At 39.7% G+C, this 21707-nt stretch overlaps 1 protein-coding gene and 1 long non-coding RNA gene across 3 annotated transcripts in view; one reads left to right on the top strand and one right to left on the bottom strand.

Moving 5' to 3' along the window:
- LOC147581782 (uncharacterized) overlaps positions 1-21707 on the top strand; it is a 112591-nt gene that overhangs the window by 76775 nt on the left and 14109 nt on the right. The window lies entirely within an intron of this gene.
- Positions 1-21707, bottom strand: part of IL21 (interleukin 21) — a 37936-nt gene that overhangs the window by 14370 nt on the left and 1859 nt on the right. For both annotated transcript variants that reach the window (XR_015250250.1, XR_015250251.1), the window contains one exon: positions 4825-4978. The gene's annotated coding sequence lies outside the window, so the exon portion shown is untranslated. The remainder of the gene's footprint in view (positions 1-4824; positions 4979-21707) is intronic.

Raw genomic sequence — 21707 nt, 5'->3', positions numbered from 1 at the left:
AAGGTATTCTAATATGTAGCACTCCTTCAAACTAAAGGTATTTAGACAAATGGCTCATCCCTAGGCTGGTCTCTAGATAACTATGACACCCATAGGCTCAGTGAGGCTAGAGATCAGATGTCCTTCACTCCATCAACGAAGCTCCACCAGCCTCACATCAGGAGATGTGATAAGCTCCACCAGCCTCATGTAGCATCCTGTCTAATGTCTATGATCAAGGAAACACTATTCTCTTCCTCTCTAGAGTTATGGGTGGCTATAAACATCTTCTTTCTTGGCCCTGCAGCCCCTAACACATGATCATAAAAATTTTTTAAATGCGATATTGGTCTTCACTGTGTCCTCTTCTTAGGGTGTCTACTGAGCCCATGTTAATCACCTGAATAGGAACCACCCCCCCAACTTTCTCTCAAGGGGCAACAGCAGGATCTCATAGAGAGAAGTCTGCAGACTGAAGACAGGCCTCATTTTGGACAGTTACTTCTGTTTCTGGGTATAAGGATCATTTTTGGAAAATTACTACTTTTCATCTTCTAGTTACAAAAGTAATACATCTGTGTCATAAAACAAAGAATTCAAAGTACATATGTATGAAGTAAAAAGCAAAATATGAAATTATTCCCTTTCCTTCCCCAATTTTCATTCCTGGGACACTCTTGAGAGTTTACTATGTATCATTATAGACTTACTTTCTATGTACATAGAATATCAAAGGATATAGATATATAGATATTGAATAAATTAGAATTATATATGGAGATAGAAGTATATGGAAATAGAGATGCAGACATAAAAAATGTTTTTTAATAAAAATTTAATCATACTATACATATCCTACAACTTTTTTTTTTTTTTACTTAACAATACGTCAGGGACAGCAGCCCATACAGTATTCATATATGGGGCTATATTATTTAAATAGCTGGATTAATATTTCATTGTATGGCTGTATACAATAATTTATTCATTCATAGCCCTACTGATAGATTTTTTTGTTGTTTTAAATTTTTATCTCCTACAAATAATGCTGCAATGAACATTCTTAAACATCTATATCTTTTTTTTTAAGCAATACTGAAGCAAATTTACTTTTTATTTTTTGTTTTGTTTTGTTTTTAAAGTTTTTGTTTAAATGCTAGTTAGTAACATATAATGTAATGTTAGTTTCAGGTGTAGAGTTTAGTGATTCATTACTTACATATACCCAGTGCTCATCACAAGTGCCCTCCTTAATGCCCATCACCCATTTAGCCCATCTCCCTCCTACCTATGCTCCAGCAACCCTCAGTTTGTTCTCTGTAGTTGAGAGTCTCTTATCATTTGCCTCCCTCTCTTCCCTCTCTTCCCCTATATTCATCAACTTTGTTTCCTAAATTCTCCATATGAATGAAATCATATGGTATTTGTCTTTCTCTGACGGACTTATTTCATTTAGCATAATACACTCTAGCTCCATCCACGTTGCTGCCAATGACAAGATTTCATTCTTTTGCTGGCTGAGTAATATTCGATTGTGTGTGTGTATGGTATGTGTAGATAGATAGATAGATAGATAGATAGATAGATAGATAGATAGATATTACACCCCACATCTTCTTTATCCGTTCATCAGTCGGGCATTTGGGCTCTCTCCATAATTTGACTATTGTTGATAATGCTGCTATAAACATCAGGGTGCATGTGCCTCTCAAATCAGTATTTTTGTATCCTTTGGGTAAAAAAGTACCTAGTAGTGCAATTGCTGGATCATAGAGTGGTTCTACTTTTAACTTCTTGAGGGCCCTCCATACTGTTTTCCAGAGTGGCTGCACCAGTTTGCATTCCTACCAACAGCGTAAAAGGGCTCCCTTTTCTCCTTTTCTCTGCATCCTCGCCAACATCTGTTGTTTCTTGTGTTGTTAATTTTAGCCATTCTGACAGGTGTAAGGTGGTATCTCATCATGGTTTTGATTTGTATTTCCCTGATGAACATCTATATCCTTAAGCATATGTGAAATATATCCCTTTAGGATACATATCCCACATTTCATTTTCCAGTTGGTAAGATTATATCTTTTTAATAATTTGATAGGAACTGCCAAATTGCTCTCCAACATGCCATATCAATTTACACTCCCACCAACAACAGTTTCCTTTGCTCCTCCACTCTCAAATACTTTATGTTATGAATATTTTAATACTTCCCAATATGCTTGGGCAGAAACATAGTATCTTGTCATTGGTTTGTCTTTCCTTGATCAATAGTTAAGTTTGGCTTATTTTCATATCTTTATTATCACCTTATTTCTTTTTTGTGAACATCCTTGTTCCTATTCTTTGCCATATATTGGGTTGTTTCTTGTTTGTAAGGCTCTTTTTCTATTAAAAATATGTTAAACATGTTGATGTTATTTCCTTTATGGTAACTTTACCATATAGAAATTTAAAATTTTTATGTTATTACATCTGAGAATCTCATGTTTTACGACATGAACTCCTATTTAATATCAAAAATGTCTTACTTTCCATAATACTAAATGGTAGTAATTGCTTTAGTGTTCATCTTGCTGGTGTAATTCCAATGCCAAGGGGGTCCCTATGAACTCAGGAGTGCTTTTAAATGAATTTGCACATAATTAATCATTAGACAAGCTATATACTTTTTTGAAAAATAATACCCGTATGGTTGAAGATGATTTAGCCAATCTATAGACAATGCCCCCTGTATAGATGGATTCATGGATTCATTTTTATAACAAGTATTAGACATAATCTATAATTATTTTGTACATTTAAATCCAGTCTTAAAGCACACTCAGGGGGACAAGGTTCTCAAGAATCCTGAAATGGCATCTGGGGCATCAAAACCAGTATTTTTCAGTGCCATTTTAGTGCTGAATGTTTGGGACAGTTTCCGTACTTTAGTTCTTTAAATATCAATTTTCCATGTACAGTGTGTACAGCTCTAATAAACAAGAGTAACTGAGGAAGGAAAACAGACTCTGAGATTTTGTCACAGAAAAAGCTCAGGGCTCAAAGTCTCAAAGGAATCACCCTTTAAATGGAGAAATAGTCACACCTGAGAGATTCTTCTGCTGCTAATAAAGGGGGAAAGGGTAGCTCCTGTTAGGAAGAGACCTTGGACCAATCAAAAAAATAGTAATATTAATAATTATTAGAACAAACACTTATATAGCTAAGTGCTTTACAGACATGACCTCATTTAGAGCAACACTGTGAGTAGTAGGTGCTCTGATTATCCCTCCTTACAGATAAGGAAATCAAGACACAAAGACTCTAGTGAAACATTGAACAATTGGGTGAACTGCCTATAGAGCCTGACCACTTCTCTCCACAACAGGAAACTTCCTTCATTGCCAATAACACTGGGTTATAGCAGAACAGTCTGTGCAGTTCATGATACTCCATGAAAGGACTGGGCCCCAGTGATGATGCTTCAAACACATGGATTTGGAATAAGGTGGGGTAAGGAGTCCTGTTGCAAAATTATTCCTGGTGGCATCCAGAATGTAAATGTATATCTTGTCTGGGTTAATTAAATAATCAGCTTGCAATCTGGGTTGGAATAACCAGTTGTCTCTCTTTGATTTATTAATTATTTAGTCCAATGAAAGACTTGACAATAATTTTCTGATGTTTTATATTCACAAAAGAAGAAAGAAAAAAGTGAATAAACTCCTACAATCATTTGGGTCTTGAATAGCATAGACAAAATCAATCAGAAAATCAGCTATCTTGACAGTTTCATAGCCAAAAATGTAGCTAAATGATTTACATCTATTTAATTTTCCACGTTATTCAAGCCTTCTCATGGTAATGAGAGCATTAGAACACTCATCTACTCCAGTTATCTCCCAGAATTTTATTTTTTTTTAAATTTTTTTTTCAACGTTTTTATTTATTTATGGGACAGACAGAGACAGAGCATGAACGGGGGAGGGGCAGAGAGAGAGGGAGACACAGAATCGGAAACAGGCTCCAGGCTCTGAGCCATCAGCCCAGAGCCTGACGCGGGGCTCGAACTCATGGACCGTGAGATCGTGACCTGGCTGAAGTCGGACGCTTAACCGACTGCCCCACCCAGGCGCCCCTCTCCCAGAATTTTAAAATAGACACCAGGGGGAAATCAGTACAGAGGGAGACAAAAGAAACGTGCCTATAGAGAGAGTTAGCTAAAAAGGGATCGTTCAATGGTTGTGGATATCCACAGTTGAGTCATCACAGATCATGTCAGTGTATTTAACAAAAGTCCTGTTACTTCTGCCATCTGTATGTGTATCATCAACTGGAGGCTTAAATGGCATGACAGTGATGTAGGACTCTGGTCCTTGACTTGATTTTTACCCAGCTTTCAGAAACACTGCTCTGATCATTGCTGCTGTGTTTAGAGAATAACTTTTCATGGAGTTGGTGTTCAGATCAACATTTAGAATGGAGACCTTAGAAAATAAAAACATTTAAAAAATTATAAAAACGGGGTGCCCAGGTGGCTCAGTTGGTTAAGCTCAGGTCATGATCTTGCGGTTCGTGGGTTCAAGCCCTGTATTGGGTTCTGTGCTGACTGCTCAGAGCCTGGAGCCTGCTTTGGATTCTGTGTCTCCCTCTCTCTCTGCCCCTCCCCCACTCATGCTCTGTCTCTCTCTCTCTCTCTCTCTCTCTCTCGCTCTCAAAATTAATAAAAACATAAAAATTGTAGAATGGAGACCTTAGAAATATAAGGATTAAGGCACTTGAAGAAGGTCAACAGTAACCATTGAGAATGATGACCCCCCAGATGACCACAACCCAAATGATCCTACCAGCCCAGGAAAGCTGAGTGTTCACCTCCTTCTCCTTTGACTCTGACTCACTTTCTCTCTGGATCTCTCTATTCTTCCTTTCTCTTCTGTTTCTCACTCACTCCAGATTTCTTGTTTCTTCTCCTTCCCCAGATTGGTTTGCGTCCATCCTAATTTGTTTCTTGTTCAATCCTCATACCCTGAAACCAAAATGTATTTTAATTATAACTGTTTTATTAAACAAAGCTTTCTAGTTTCTAAGTATTAAATTTAAATGACTAGAGTGCTATATTCTCTTTTAGGAGCAAGGAAAGCTCTTTTTCATGACCTTTGGTATTTGATCTTTGTCGTTTTTCCCCCCTCTCTCTCATGAGTCAATGACACTTTTACAGAAAAACAACACTTTGCCTTTTCCTGATTTATAAAAATATAAGTCACGGAAAGCTGTAAAAAGGCACTATCTGCTTAGCATCGGGGAAAAGATAATTTGGGAGTATCCTTGTTTACTTTCTGAATCTCTAAGGAGCTATTTTAGAAAGAGATCTCACCTGTGTTAATTTTTCCCTGTCCGAAGCTCTCTGAGCTGCTGCAGTCGTGGACCTCTGTGGAAACCTCTACACTGTTAGTTCCTACTTTGCACGTAATACACCCCAAACCTGAGAAACACACATAAACACACACACACACACGCACACACACATCATCATCATCATCATCATCATCATCATCATCCAGCAGGTACCACCAGGGAGAAAACAATTTTACGTGAGTATTTCTGTTTTATTTCCTTCACCTACTAAGTTTTATGTGGATATTCCAGGAAGAGAAAGCTATTTGTTTATATGTTTCCCATATAATACTTGCATATCATAATTGCTGTACAATAATAGTTAATTAAATTACATTTATTACTGGGTGGAAGTTTCCTGCGACAGGGCTCAAGGAGGGTTTTATGAAAAAGGTATTAGAATAAAAAGTCCTTGATAGCTGAAAGCTATATGTAGAATAAACGTTCGACATGTTGTGCATTCTGAGAGCATTAAACTACATCTGGTGGAGATTGTGAGGTGACTTGGTTGAGATGGAAGGACGGTCTCACTCACATGAGAGTTTAAGGGAGATTAAGGGAGTTTGGAGACCAAACTAGAGGAAAAGGAGAAAATAGATTGAATGTATGTTTTGTCTACATATTTAGTGAACATATTAAATGTTAATATGTGCCACAAATAAGGTGACTTTCAATAAGGTAAAATTTGACAAAGCTTGGAGTAATTGATCACTAAACACCTGTAGAAGTTTTAGGAGATGCATTATCTTACTGTGTTAACAAAGCAATATTGCTGCCCTGGCACGGATCCTTGGAGAGGTTGCCCTGCAGGTGAAGGGGAAGGAAGGTGGGCAGCATTTTGTACCCCTCCACCCCCATTTTAATGAGAAAAAATCCTCTTTTATCTGTTTTACACATTGAGTCCTGTTAAGAGTTAGTTTAGAAACAAGGTTTACCCTTTAGGAAAAAAAAAAAAGTTTTAAAGTAACTGATTGAGCCCCCTAGTTGCAGAGCCCAGGGTAGTGGAGTCACCTGCCCATGTCCAGGTGTTCTGCCTTGGGTGAGGAAACCGCGGCATGGCCCACAGAGGGTTTGGAAGGCCTACTGTTGCACTGTGGCCCACAGGTTGCTAATAGATAATTACAGTTAACATTTACTGGACACATACTCTGTACCAGGCGTTATTTCAGTTTTGTACGTATTCTACATTTCAGTATCCTTAGACAACATATTCCATATATTAATATATCACAAACCAGGCTGCCTCTTACAGTGGATGACAGCTTAGAGTCAATGAAGTACAACAAGCCACCTAACCCTCACCTTTATAAGGTAACTATTATTTTCACTCATTTTAGAGATGAGAAAACTGAGTCACAAAGAGTTTAGGAAACTTGCCCAAGGTCACACTTGTAAGTGCTAATGTGATCTGCTAAAACACCAAGATTGCTATTGGCAAGGTGGAAAGAGGCCTAAGATGATTCCTGTTAGTACTAGGTATAGACAATTGAATATGGGAACCAGTGACAATAAATCACTGGCATAATATGAAATTATATGCAACCTGCTAGGAAAAGGAAGCCTAAGACTTATATTTCTGTGTGTTTCTATCAATTCTGCCTTCTCTCACTAATCGTATACACAATAAAAATCACCAGCTTTTTAATAAGACAGATGTCAAGAAATGTTCTGCCTTTAAAGGATATATGTTAAGTCCATTAAAACTGATCCTTGCACATAGCAGGGACCTGTTAAATGTTAGTTCCATACTTTTTTCAGGGGTCAAAAAAACCCCACTTTCTCGTGGATCATACTTTTAAAATGTCATACTGGTGGCTGCCACATCTGATGCTAATTTATTTGCTAAATAGGCATTGGAGAATACTGTGGTTAGAGCTTTGACAATTTCAGTTGATTTCTGAACAGATTTGTCATATGTAAAACAATTTTCCTGACTACTCAGGAAATAGGAAAGGCCTTCAACTAAAGGAGGATCATCTATAACTGTGTCCTGTACGCTCACTGGAATACCATGGAGTAAAGGTGAAGAGAATTAAAAATGAATAGCTTTGATCAGGTGCAGAATGTCCTGATTGTTAGAATGATGAATAAGAACAAGACCCATAGGGGAGCTCAGTATACTTCCGCTTTGTGTGCACGAGGTGGGGAAAATACACGGTTTCCCTGTCACCTAGTGAGAGCAAATGGGCAAATGACGTGAAGGTAGCATACGTCACCTAAGAGGTCTGTGGCTTAGGAACATGCTGAGTCAATTTGCTACTTGAGAATTTACATCACCTTGATGGTGGACTTCCCCAAAAGTGGAATTCTAAGCAACCTCATATCCCTACCTGGGGAGAGCAGAGATTTCCTTTTTCCTCTATCTCTCTGACAGTCCAAATCGTGAGGTGGATACATAGCAGACCCTGTTCCCTCCACCCACATTTTCCTTTACATAACAACAGAAAAAGGGTTTTCCTACAGCTTAGTCACTGGCAGATTAAATAGCATTCTGAAAATAAGGAGGCAAAGTGACAAAACTGCTTTCAAGGAATTTGTTTTCAACCTCTAAGTTGAGGAGTCTTGAATTCATTATTCAGCATTTACCATAAAAATGTACCAATCTGAAAGATAAAATAAGTTGCTACTTAAAACAATAAATAGGAAGCATTACATCATCAGAAAACATTTCTTGAGCCTGTGTGTATTTGGTATTTCTTTAGATGCTATCAGGTCACTGCTCTGTGAAGACACACGGCAACACTTAATGACACACGTGCTTGAGAAAATGAAAGCACGCCGGCCTTTATGTGTGAAAATGACACTAAATACGATCAGACAAATGTGCATTCGAGGTTTGTTTTTCAGTCGCACTGAGGTTTTTTTCCATGATTTCTATTCACATTTAGTGCTGCCGACCCGTGTTATGATTTTAAGATGATTAGCCAGAGTTAGAAGTATCGTCTTTGTTCACAAAAGGTTTTTTGTCTTCGAGATTTTCATAGGAATTAAAATCATGAGCAAGTGCCTAGCACCATACTATGAAGCTTCAGTAAAAATAATCTGGACTTCCATGAATTTGGGGCTAGGCTAGTAAAACACATGTTAGTGTAAGACACTGGTAGGGTATGGAAGTCGTGACAATATTAGTTATATCTGAATTAATCTGATAAAATTAGTTGGGTGAATTATGAAATAAAAAGTTTACCAATTTAACAAGTCGGTGAGGTTTCTTCATTAGGCTTAGCATTAGAATTCATCTTGATAATATTGGGTTAAATTCCTTGGTCATTTTTTCCCCCTTTTTAGGCAGAAAAACCTCAGATAACTGCCTCCTGCCACAGCATAAAGACTCTGTATGGCTGCCTTGCTCACTGCTTTCTCTTCAGGGTCTGGCACAATGCCTGGCACAGAAAGGCACTTAATAAGTATTTGTGACTTGTCTACATTAATGATTGATTGATTGGCTGATTGAAAGACTTAATTCATTAACTGATTATTGGCATATACAAGACATGTAATTGGATGTAGTAGGAAACCAATCATCTACTCAACCTTGATTCTTGCAAGTAGAATGAGACTTAGCAGGCACCAAAATGAGAGAGGCCACCTATGCTTAACCCAAGCATTGCAAAAAGCAGATAACTCAGGTTCTAGAAAACAGATGGTGACTTCCCTGCAGTGATAGCCACCCAAAAAAGCATGAAGGTGTAGCCTAGATAAGACAGTTTCCATTTGTGAAACAGAAGCTTTTGTTAATTAACACAGAAGCGGTCACTTGAACAGAAAGCTAGGCAAATGCCTTGAGCCGTTAAAAAAAAAAATTTCCTTCAGAAAAGCATTTCTTTTGATGATAACTTTAAAAAATAATTTATGTAGTTTCTTTTTCAGTAGCCGTGCTCGATCTGTATCGTGCAGCATTATTAGCATTTGTTAACAACAGAAGTGGTAAGGAAATTACTCACCACAATTGTTAGATTGGGTTATTAGAGGCAAAGAGAGAAGAGTGGCCTTCAGGAGTACTCAGTTCAAATCGCTACAGTCAGCAGAGGTGTGGGCCATAGTGGGGGAGGATGTGAGAACGGAGGAGGGAATTGGCTTGCCTCAGTTTCTGGTGAAGCATTAAAATTTGTAATGCAAGCCACTTAGCTTGCAAACGCAATTGGTTTCTTTTGTTCTAGAAGAGAAAGGTTGCTGGGGAATAAATTCAGATGAGGAATAAATACGGCTCTAAACTTTCTTTGAGTTTGTATTTCATGAAAGCCTCACTTATAGAAGTAAGGTGATGGCTCAGGAAAGTAGTATGTGTACTTTTTTTGTTTGTTTGAGACTGGAAAATTAGATTGTATCAATCTTTTCTCAAGAATGATTTGGTGCCATGGATTAGGTCTCCAGTGACAAATTTGCATGTCTCATGTGCCTTGGTCTCTGTGTGTCTGCATAATGAAGGCATCTTTGTTCATTCAAAATTCATTCATAAAAAATTCATTCAACAAGTACTTATTGAACATCAACTAGTCATACTTTGTCCTCTCTCTTTTCTGTGTGTGAAAAAATAGAATCCAACTGTTTTTCATTGCACACAACTTGCAAATGTTTTAGCAGGGATTTCCTAGCATATATAGTACTTTTGTGAAAATGAAAAACAAAAACAAAAACAGCTCCCTCTCTGTGCAAAAGAATTATTTTCAAAAGTCCCTGTTCCTCTGAGTGGAGGAAGCCCTATGCCCTAGCTGAGAGGGTGCATTCTGGATTTCAGCCCCTAGCTGGGCACCATTTTGCAGTACACAAAAGTCATACCTATATGTAGAAGCTAGTCTTAGGTAAAGCCTTACTGGGTTTTGTCCAATTTTTGATGATTTGGACCAAGTGTAAGGAGAGTTCCTTCAATCTATGTTAGACAAAGAATCTCTATACCAAAGACTCTGGTCTCACTTGTTCATCCGCCAAATGAGGAAGTTAGACTAGATTCCTTTTTCTTCCCCTAAAAAATATGCATTTTGGTTATATAGTTGGGGGGACAAGAGCATGGGCTTCAGAGTCAGACTACTTGAGTTTGAATTCTGGCTCTATGATTTAAGAGCAATTTGATCTTGGAGAATCTCTTTGACCCTCAGTTTCATTTGTAAAATGGAGGTATAGTGCCTAGTACCTAGTTCATAGTTATTATGAAAATTAAATGTGATATAGCATGCGAACACTTGGTACAATATCTGGAGTAAGTATTCAATAATCATTAGCCATTACGATGATGATGATGATGATGATGATGATGATGGTGATGATGATATAGACGATGACAGTGTGATTCCACATCTCAAGAAAACGAAGGGCAGCCAATCCCATCTTTTGCCTAACAGAGTTCTAGCATCAGTAATCTCACTAACACTTGTTTATCCACATTTTCCACTCAGCCAATTATAACACTTTCTGGGTCACTAAGGTAAATAAGGACTTTCATTTTGTAAGCCTTGATAAGGCTACTGCCCTCTATCATCTAATACTACTGTAATATCCCTATAGACACTTGCTATCTTTCTAGGAGAGAGTCAAGTAGCAGGCAGTTTTGCCTGAATCAAATAATTTGTGTTTGATTCCCAAAAGCAGCCTCTAGAGATTCTTAAGAATAATCCATCAAGCAGAGGAATTCCTGAAACACCAAAGAAGGACAGTGTATCAGCCATTACTGTATAATGAACAGCCCTAAAACATAGTGGCTAAAAGCAACCACCATTTATTATTTCTCATGAGTCTGTGGGATGACTTAATAGATCTGCTGATCTGGGATAGACTTAACTCATCTTGGCTGGGCTCACTCAAGTGTCTGTAGTCAATAGCATATTGAGCTTGGCCTGGACACTAAGTTCTCCTTACATGGCTCCCGTATCCCTCCAGCCTAGGCATATTTTGATGATGGTGGCAGGGGTCCAAAAAAGAAAGGAAGTAAGTCTTTTTTTTTAAGTCTCTGCTTCTGTCAAGTTTACTACTATCTCATTAGCCAAAGCAAGTCACATGGCCAAGTTCAGAATCAGCATGGAAGGATACCACCAAAGCATATGGATAGAGGGGGGCATGAAAACTGGGGCCACAAGTACAATCTACCACACACAGTAAATACTAGTTTTAAAGATTTCTAGCTTATACATTTATCTAGTAGTCAGCTTCGTTTTAATATTCAGTCACACATACACACACACACACACACACACACACACACACCGCACACATATTCATATACTTTTTCTTGCTTTATTCACAAGAAATGTCTTGAAAAGCAGCACAAGATCCAGAAAAAGAAAATCCAGACAAAGAACAGAAAGCTTTAACATTTGAATGTTAAAGATTGAGCAAAATCTTAAGTTCTCTTCATGAACTTCCTCTAATTTGCTCTTTTAGAAATCAGTTAGCAAAATCCTTCTAAGGCAAATAAAAAATAAAAAGGTAGGGTGAATTTATCCCTGCTAGGGTAAAACTGAAACATTGGATTATGCAGTATAGGAGACTGTCTTAGGCTAGACTAGCCTTGAAAAGGGGAGCCTAGCTCGACTAGCCTGTGGAAAGAGGAAGCCTAATCTAGCTTCTCTTTTTCATAACAATTAGGTGTTTTAGCTCCATAGAAGCCACTCAGAAAGAGCAGACAAGCACCCATCAAATAGCTGGTTCCAACTGGCTTGCAAAATCCTAGTTACTATAACCTGCACGTCCTCCAAAGTATAGAAGCTGCCTGTTAGAATTCTCATTTGGATCTTTGCTTTAGGATGTGCAAAAATACTCTCAAAATTGGCACATATACCTCCTAATTTAGTTTATACCTCCAAATTCTGTCATAGCAACACAATGGCTCAGACCCTTAAATAAACCTCCACATATTTAAAGACACCATGTGGTCTGCTGTCCTCTAACTTATTAACCAAACCAGTTTAATATTCCCTCATAGGACCTAGTTTCCAACAATATCATCATTTTGTTCCCTGTTTTTCTCTAGACCTTGCATCTCTTTGCCACATCTTCTCTTAAATGTGGTGACTGGGCTGCCCAGGGTATGATAAATGGGGACAGTTCCCAGGCCCTACACCTTGTGTGTCCCCACCCCACCCCAACTGCACCACATGCACATTATAATGACAGGTGGCTAGGAAATGACTCAGGAGGTGGAGTGTGGAGGAACAAGAGGAGATTTCCAGCACAAGTGTAGAAAAACACTTGAAGGTTTCATATATAAGTGTACTCCATCAATAAACTCATCCTTCCTCATCACAGCAGATAGTAGCAGAGTCCTTCCTTTTTACCACGGACTCTTTAGGATGCAGGTAACTAATTAAGATTCCTATCTCCTTCCAAGTTCATCTTTATTTTTTTCAATCTTTATTTTTGAGAGAGACAGAGACAGACAGAGTGCGAGTGGGGGAGGAAGAGAGAGAGAGGGAGACACAGAATCCCAAGCAGGCTCCAGGCTCTGAGCTATCAGCACAGAGCCCGAAAGGGGAGCTCAAACTCCCCAACCGTGACACCATGACCTGAGCCGAAGTTGGACGCTTAACCAATTGAGCCACCCAGGTGCCCCCCGAGTTTATCTTTAATATTTACTGTAATAAAAGGTCATCTAAACTAAAAACCAGCCCCAAATGATGTGATTTACCCTCACCTGTCTGCACCAACCATTGTTAGTAACCACCATTGTGGGTTATCACTGATAAGTGACCCCAGGTACCCAAAATCTATAACTCTAAAAATGGTAAACAAAAAAAACACCACCCCAAATTCTAGCTTTTATAAGTCATTCTTTTTTTTTTTTAATTTTTTTTTCAACGTTTATTTATTTTTGGGACAGAGAGAGACAGAGCATGAATGGGGGGAGGGGCAGAGAGAGAGGGAGACACAGAGAGAGACAGAGCATGAATGGAGGGAGGGGCAGAGAGAGAGGGAGACACAGAATCGGAAACAGGCTCCAGGCTCCGAGCCATTAGCCCAGAGCCTGACACGGGGCTCGAACTCACGGAGCGCGAGATCGTGACCTGGCTGAAGTTGGACGCTTAACCGACTGCGCCACCCAGGCGCCCCAAGTCATTCTTCTAACCATGCAGCCTGATAAGTGTTTCTCTTCTGATCAGTCCTCTTATGCTCACTATATTCATTTTGAACTACTACAATCCCTGGTCTTTTCCCCCTTGTGCCTTTCCTTGTTTTTTTCCTTAACTACTCAAATCCTACCATTTTCTCACAAAAGTAGCAGAAATGGATTGGCTGAGTGCATAAAGAAGAGAGTTATCTCTACAGGACCTGCTTTACATACTTGCCTCTTCCTTGTGGAGCATTATGTGAGACAAGTCCTACAGGATCCATTCTGAGAACTGTGGCCTAACTTGTAAAGGCATATCCCCAGCACAGACCTCGAGCATCTCTCCCAAGGGAAGCAGCTGAATAGAACAAGCCTCTCTCATTCAGGTTTTCCACCTAGTCATTGAGTCCCAGCAGGCTAACTTCAGTGGCCACCACTCAGAGGCAAATGGGGAGATAACATAAAATACCCTTAAAGTTCTCTTTGTTAGTAATCTAGCACACAAGTAGGCATTTCTCCCACTGATTTTCCGAATCTAGAGTTTAGGATCATTCATTCAGTCAACAAAGATTTGAATACATATTTGGTACCAGGCAAATAGACCAAGAATGCCAGCCCTCATGGAGATTATATTCAGATGGGTGGAAACAGATAATGAACAGAGATAATAGCACAAAATGTAAGATATATCAGGCACAGATAATTGCTTAAGAGATAAACAGTAGAGGAAGATAGGGAATGTGGGGGGCGGTAAGAGGTACTGTTTTTCATAGTGTACACAAAGAAAGTCTTAGGAATGAAAAAGTGAGGAAGTAAGCCATGTGAATATCTCAGAAGAACATCCCAGACGGAAGGAATAGCCAGTGGAGATGTAAAGTAAGCAGTTAGATGTACAAATTTTGGAGTTTGAGAGAGAGTTCAGGCTTGGAAATATAAATTTGGAGTGATTAGCATGCATGTGGTGTTTAAGCTGAGGAGCTGGTTGAGATCACCAAAGGAGTTAGTGTAGATGAAGAAAAGAGGAGGTGTGAGAATTAAGGCTCACAGTTTAAACTTTGGAATGATGAGGACCAATCAGCAAAGGAAACTGAAGAAGAGTGCCCACTGATGAAGGAGAAAAACTCAGAGTGGAAGCCAAATGAAGAAAGAGGAAGTGATCTACCCAACAAAATGCTGATAGATGAAGTAAGCTGTAGGCTGCAAACTGACCTGGATATAGCTGTGGGAGAAGTCATTGGTGAACTTAAAAAGGACTATTTCAGTGAGTTGGTAAGGACAAAAACTGGGTTTAAGAGAGAATGGGAAGTGGGGCATCTGGATGACTTAGTTAAGCATCCGACTCTTGATATTGGCTCAGGTCATGAGCTCACTGCCTTTAGATCGAGCCCCACGTTGGGCTCCACACTGACAGCACAGAACATGCTTGTGATTCTCTCTCTCGCTTTCTCTCTGCCCCTCCTCTGTGCACACACACTCTGTCAACATAAAAAAATAAACTTAAAAAAATAAAATTTCTTTTGAAAAAAAGAGAATGGGAGGCAAGAAAATAGAGTCAGTGGGAAGAGATCATTATTTCAAAGAGTTTTGCTGTAAAGGGGAGCAGGGAAATGAAATTGTAGGAAGAGGGGGTGAACGGTCAAAACTATTTTTACGATGGTAATAATAGTAGTCTGTTTTTATGCTAATGGAAATGATCTACTAGAAATGAGAAAATTGATGATAATGGAGGTGGGGGAAAACTTGCTGCAGTGATGTCCTTGAGTGATTGAGTGAGGGGTGGGACCTAGTGCCCAAGTGGAGGGCTTATCCTTAGGAACACAAACTGTTTGTCCAGTGTAACAGGAGAGAAAGCTGAGCATATGGACACAGGTATAGCTAGGTAGGTAGATAGAGTGGTGAGAGTATGAAGAAGACCTCTTCTTCTTTTTTTCTTAATTTTTGAGTTTTTAAAAATTTATTTTGAGAGAGAGAGGGAGAGCACAAGCAGGGGAGGGGCAGAGAGAAGGAGAGACAGAATCCCAAGCAGGCTCCACAGCATCAGTGCAGAGCCTGATGTGGGACTCAAACTCACAAACTACAAGATCATGACCTGAGCCAAGATCAAGAGTTGGACACTTAACTGACTGTGCCACTCAGGCACCCTGAAGAAGTTCTCTTCTGATTGTCTCTATTTCCTCAGAAAAAAAAAAAAAATGGCAGCAAGGTCATTAGCTGAGAATGCAGATGGGGAAGGAGGAAATGGAAGAGAGGATAAGGTATGAAATAATCATATGAGAGTGAGAGAGAGTGAATGACTGGGGGAATTTTGTGAGATTATCGGGTAGCTCTGTGGCCCATTTGCGGTTGATGGTTACACATTTTTAGTGAGACCAGTTCGCATAGAGGCATGTTTCTCTCCAGCCAAGCTCAGCTGTGTGCATGTGAGCACATAATAGGTGTAGAGGTGGATTTAACCATGGTTGTACTTTTGCTACATGAAGACAGGGAGTGAGAAAGGGGATAATAATGATGATGGATAGGAGGCAAGTGATGACATGAAGATGGAGTAGGGGACAATCCAAAGTTAGTAGGGTCAATAAGTTGCAGGTGGTGACATGGAGGATAGTTGGGGTTGGGGCACTAAAGAGAATCAGCTGGAAAGACAGGAGGTGGTGGTCAGAAGTGGGATGCTTGGAATTGAGGTTATAAAGGTATGGACGTGATCGATAATGACAAGGTCTAGTAGGATATGACCATGGAAGTGAGTGGCAGAGAAATTATCTTTGACAATCTTAGGCAAGATCTTTGAAAGACATGAGGTCAAGGAACTGACAGGCCAGAATATCAGAAGCATTATCTATGTGAACATTTAAATCACCAAGAATTGTCAGGAGCAATGTTGAAGGAGGTGACCGTTAGCTAAGGATTAAAATTTCAAGGAATGAGGGAAAGGGACCTGGGATATGTTTTTGAGGGGAGCAGGGGCAGATAACACACAGAAACAAGGAAACTAGTGGTATGGGCCTTATGGCATGCAATTCAATGCAGGTGTTTTGTTTTTAGGGTGGAGGAAACAAGAGTAATCTGGAATTAGCAATAAGGAGCAAGTCATTTGCCATCTTGTTTTCTTTCCTCTTCATCTCTTGCATCTCCTATAATATATCCTTCCAGTTAGGTATTTTAGAGGCATATTGCTTCTTGACTTTCTTTACTCAAATGTTTTTTCTTATTGTGGTCATTTAATGCCCTAGGGATCTAATGCTTGGCACTGACTGAACATTAGAATCACCTGATGAGATTTTTGAACATTCCAATGTGTACACACAGGCTGTTTGAGCTATACTGATTTAATTTTTCTGGGGTGGGGCCCAGGCATCTATAGTGTTTAAAGTTCTCTAGGTGATTCTAATGGACAGACAAGTTAAGAACCACTGCCCTAGGGAAAAATGTGAAAAGGTTTGAGTGTTTGTAGGCATATACATTTTCATAGAGAATGGTCCGTGGTTTTCATCATATCCTTGAAAATATTCCTGACTCAAGAAGATTAACACTAAGCCCCTTATTTTTCTAATGAGAAAACGTAAACTTCATTGATTTTTAAAAAATCTTTTACATTAAAGATGGAGATGGGACTTGAGAAAAGAGAGAAATCTGGGAAGAAACATACCAATCTATGTAAAATGATGGTGTCTGTTCCAAAACATCAGCAGGAATTTGGAACATCCATGAAGTGGAATCCATGAGGCTAGCCCACTACACTGTACATCCAAGATCATCTCTGCCCTTCCTTCCTGCCCTCTAAAAATGCGAAATGTACCTAGGTAACTGACGCTGGGGCTCTCTCACAGATGGTTTCTGCGTAGGAGTGTTGCACACGCCAGGCTCACTTAGCACCTGCGTTTTATGATGTGAAAACTGCACATCCATCATATGAGCATCACCTCAAATTGTATAATTTTTTCTCACAAAGTGGAAAAAAGAAGTTTCAGAATATGCATTCAACTTCTTCTGGCCTGCTAAAGGAACAAGATGGGTCAAGAATGAGGTCACAATGTTGGGGAGCTCTGGAGGCAGAAGCCCTCTCTGAGGCTGTGATGTACTTTGCTTGCTGTGTCCACACTCTTATTGTCCCTTCACTGCTGCAGCAGGGCCAGCCATCAGTGCACTCAATTTTGTGAATTTACTCACATATTAATATGCTTGCCAATATTAACTTGATGGTTCTGGTTCCTTCACCACAGGCCTTAAATCTTTGACAAGGAAGACAGGAATGTCTTGGAATCCTGTACTTTAATTATAATCATAATCTTTTCTTAGCCATCATTTATCTATTCATTTGGGATTCTGAGATGCCCAAACCAAGCTATGACATTTCTAAGCAGTTAGCAAAAGGATGATAGGGAACTATTTATAACTTGTTAGAAAAGAAAGATGCTGGTGAAAGTAGTGGCCAGAAGAAATTCCTAAATATATGTTCCCTGGCCATGAAATTGCCCATGCCTAGCCTAGTGAGCATTAACGCCTGCTTGTCCCCACACATATTGGGGGGGAAAGATTGGCAGATAGAACATGTCCATGGATGCACTGGGTAAAAGTGCAAGTGGCTTCTCCTTCTTCCCTCTTTTCTCTCCCTTTCTTCCTACGATTGGCCCTTTTCTCTTTCTGCTTGTAGTCCTCTACACCAACCTCACATGCACAATTGACTCCTACCCCCACATGTCATCCACTGACTCATGCTCTCATAGTCACCCACACAGTTGCTCACTGTGTGCTCCTTTCATGTCCGTTTCTGTCCAGATGCCTTGGTTTTTTAGCTTTTGCCTGATTCTCATCAGGAGAATCCTACAGGTCTGTAGGCCTTTGGAGTCCAAAGCAGCTAACCCAGCCACAGGTTGACCTGTGATTCTCCCCACTCCTCCAGTATTTAGATCAACTTTTGGAGGAGTCAGTGATAACACACATAAATCTAGAGAAATAAGCACAATGTCTCTAGAGTAAAGGCTGCAAATTAGCAGCCCTTAGAGGACTCTGATCAGTGTTCTCTTTAGTCTACAAAGGATCTTAAAAATATTGTTAGGGCCATGTTATCTTTAGCAAAAATATTGAGTGAACATTTTAAGTTAGAAGATATTATAACTTTTATGTAACAGAGTCTACATTCCAGCCAGGCAATCATTGGTTACAGTTGATTCACTCCCTGCCCCTGTTTAGACAGGGTTTAAGTTTTCCAGTTTCCCCCCACCACCCCTCATCCATCCCAACCTCCTGCCTCTTCACTCATTTATGGTACTTGTCCAGCTCATGGAGGCATTTGTGCTGGGCATCTTCTCTACAAATACCACAAATGGAATCCAACCCAGGAAAACAAGATCCCAAACCCAAAAAGATAAACCACCCTGGTGGTTGTGAAAACTGAAAAAGAAGACCTACCCCTGGCTCTTTGGGCATCTGCTTTGGGAACAAAAGAGCATCTGCTTTAGAAACAAACACTCCCAGGTCTAAGTCCAAGCTCAACTACTTGCTAATAGTTTAACTTTGGATGATTCACTTAGCTGCTACAAACTTAAGTTTTCTTTTTTATCAAATTGAGGTGTTGGTTGAAACATTACTGTGAAATAATTTATGTGATAAAATACCTAACACATTAAATGCTAGCTGCTATTAGTATCTACTTACCCTCTCCATTCTGGCCCATACACATTCTTGAGTACTAATGAGTACACATGAACAGTACTTATGAACATGTCAGCAGGGGAGAAAGGGTGATGCCAACAATATTGGCCAGTGATGATGAAGCCAAACAAGAGTATTCCTGAGATTTCTGGGATGCCCACAGAGAGTTAGATGGGCAGAAGCTCTTATCATAGTACCTACAAGCAGGACCCTAAAATTCATCAAATGTTTTGTATCTCTGCTATGCTGATAGATCAGGAGAGAGAGGCCAGGGATCTGAACTACAACAATGATAGAAGAGAAGGAAAGAAAGGGACATATTTAAGAAAACTGTAAGAATTAAAATTGATTGGTATGTAAGGATTACATTGATTTTGTACTCTGTCAACTTTACTAGTTGTAATTACATTTCCCAGAATTTCCTTCTCTGTACAGTTCTGGGTCAAGGGTGGTCACACAAGGCATTTGGCCATGGTTTGGAAGGTGGAAGTGAAACGGCAGCAATCACATTGTCACTGATCTGCTGACTCACCTGAGCAGCACCTGGTCCATACCTTGTCTAGCTATTGTCCATATCTTCCTACCACCTCTCCAAGTACTGGGCTGGGCACACAAACAGCTGTCAGACTTATGGTAACAGCTTTTCCTGCTGGTCTTCAGGATTAGATGCAGTGAGAGAGACATGAGTTCCAATATTTCCTTGTGAATTCTAGTTTATTCTTGGATCCTAGTTTTTCCTCACTCTTTTCCACATATGTCCAGCTCTCCTTCCTGACTGCCACCCCTCCTGACCAAGAGTGAACCCAGGCCCACCATCAGATGGTTCACTGGGATTCACAGAGGCAGTTGCCACAAAGAGCCAGCAACCTTCCATGGACTTCAACATCAGCCTTCATAGTTGCATTCCAGCAGCCCATTAGTGATTTTTCTCTGATCCTTTCTTGTCTTTATTTCCTATAATTGCATGATATATAATTCCTACAATGAATTCCTTAGTCCTTAATTTCCACAGTGGTTCTGTTTCTTCAGTGGAACCTTGACCAAAATGGGGAATAAGGGAAGAAAATGATGGAAGATTTCCAGGTCACTAGCTTGGAAGATAAACTAGATGAATGTATGTGAAGAATGTCCAAAAGACAGCTAATGACATACATCTAAAGCTCTTGGAAAGACTCCCCTAATGGCTCTCAAAAGAATGGAAGAAGCATTAGATTAATCTAGAGAACCCAGGTCTCTAGGGAAGCTCTCATTCCCAATTCAGGACTCACTTGCATCAAGGTTTCCATTTCTAAATCAGATTTATCCACTTCACTACTCTGGCTGTGCATACTCTAAATTTTCTTTTTTTACATTTATTTATTTTTGAGAGACACACAGAGAGAGAGAGAGAGAGAGAGGACACACGTTAGGGGCTGGGAGGGCAGAGAGAGAATGAGACACAGAATCCAAAGCAGGCTCCAGGCTTTGAGCTGTCAGCACGGAGCCCAATGCAGGGCTCAAACTCACAAACTGAGAGATCATGACCTGAGCCATAGTCAGATGCCCAACCAACTGAGGCACCCAGGCACCCCTGGTTGTGCATATTCTAGAGATGAATCTGTCTTTGGGCATATCAGATACTATCCTTAAAGAAGTAATGGCCATACTATTCATCATAGATCTATCAATATAATTTCTTTATAATCCACTTTTATTGGCTTGGTATTTTTATTTTTCTTTCTATATACCAAGCATACACAGCCCTAACAATTCTGATAGATTGAGAAGATTTGCATATTAGGATAACTTTGTGACCTTAAGGAGAATAAATTTGATTATGCATTTTGGGAGAAGAGGCTGCATTGGAAGGAAATTCTCACCATCCTGATATTGCTCTTATTGAAAGTAGAGAAAATTATGAAGAAGAAATATACAGTTTATTTTCAGGATCCATTTTCAAGGCATATCATGATGGTCTCCGTAATTTTCTCCTACTGCTCATTAATTATGCTGTCTACCACATTTATACTCTTCTATGGTGGGAAAGAGAGGGAGGTTTGAGATATGTGAAAGAAAGAGCAACTCTGCACTTGGTCTAATCTCTAATTTAGAACTGGATTTGAGGCATAACTCACAATCACTGTGTGTTTAAAGGTATTTTTTTCTGACTGGATGGGAATGACCTTATAGTTTATGAGCATTTTCTAAATATGCAAGATAACATAACATTGTTCCTAGAATATTAGAAAGTTGTTTAATCAGCTGGTTGTTATCTGAGAATCAAAATTGTTTTTTTTATATCTAGGGGAAAGCTATAAAGTAGGTGGAGTAGTAGTTCACCTCCACTACTACAGTCTTGCCCAAGCCTACATCATCTCGGTCTGGAGCATTACGAGAGACTCCTATGTGCTATACCTGCTTCTACCCTCCCCTCACAACACTCAGCAGCCAGGGGGATTCTTTTAAATATGTCAGATGATGTCATTCCTATGTTCAAACTCCCCAGTGGTTGGGTTTTCCCTTAGGATAAGTGGTACATCTTTGCAATGGCCCAAAAGACCCCACATGATCTGCTGCCCCTTAGATCTCTGACTCTCACTCTGCTCCAAATACACTGGCCTCCTGGCTATCTCTTCAGTATGCAGGAATACAGCCTCCCAAGGGCCTTTGCATTAGTTGTTCCCTTTGTTTG

This window comes from Puma concolor, chromosome B1 (assembly GCF_028749965.1).
Source record: "Puma concolor isolate L17-30 chromosome B1, mPumCon1.1.hap2, whole genome shotgun sequence".
NCBI lineage: Eukaryota > Metazoa > Chordata > Mammalia > Carnivora > Felidae > Puma > Puma concolor.
Note: the sequence above shows the minus strand (reverse complement) of the source record. Positions and strands in the feature narration are given on the sequence as shown.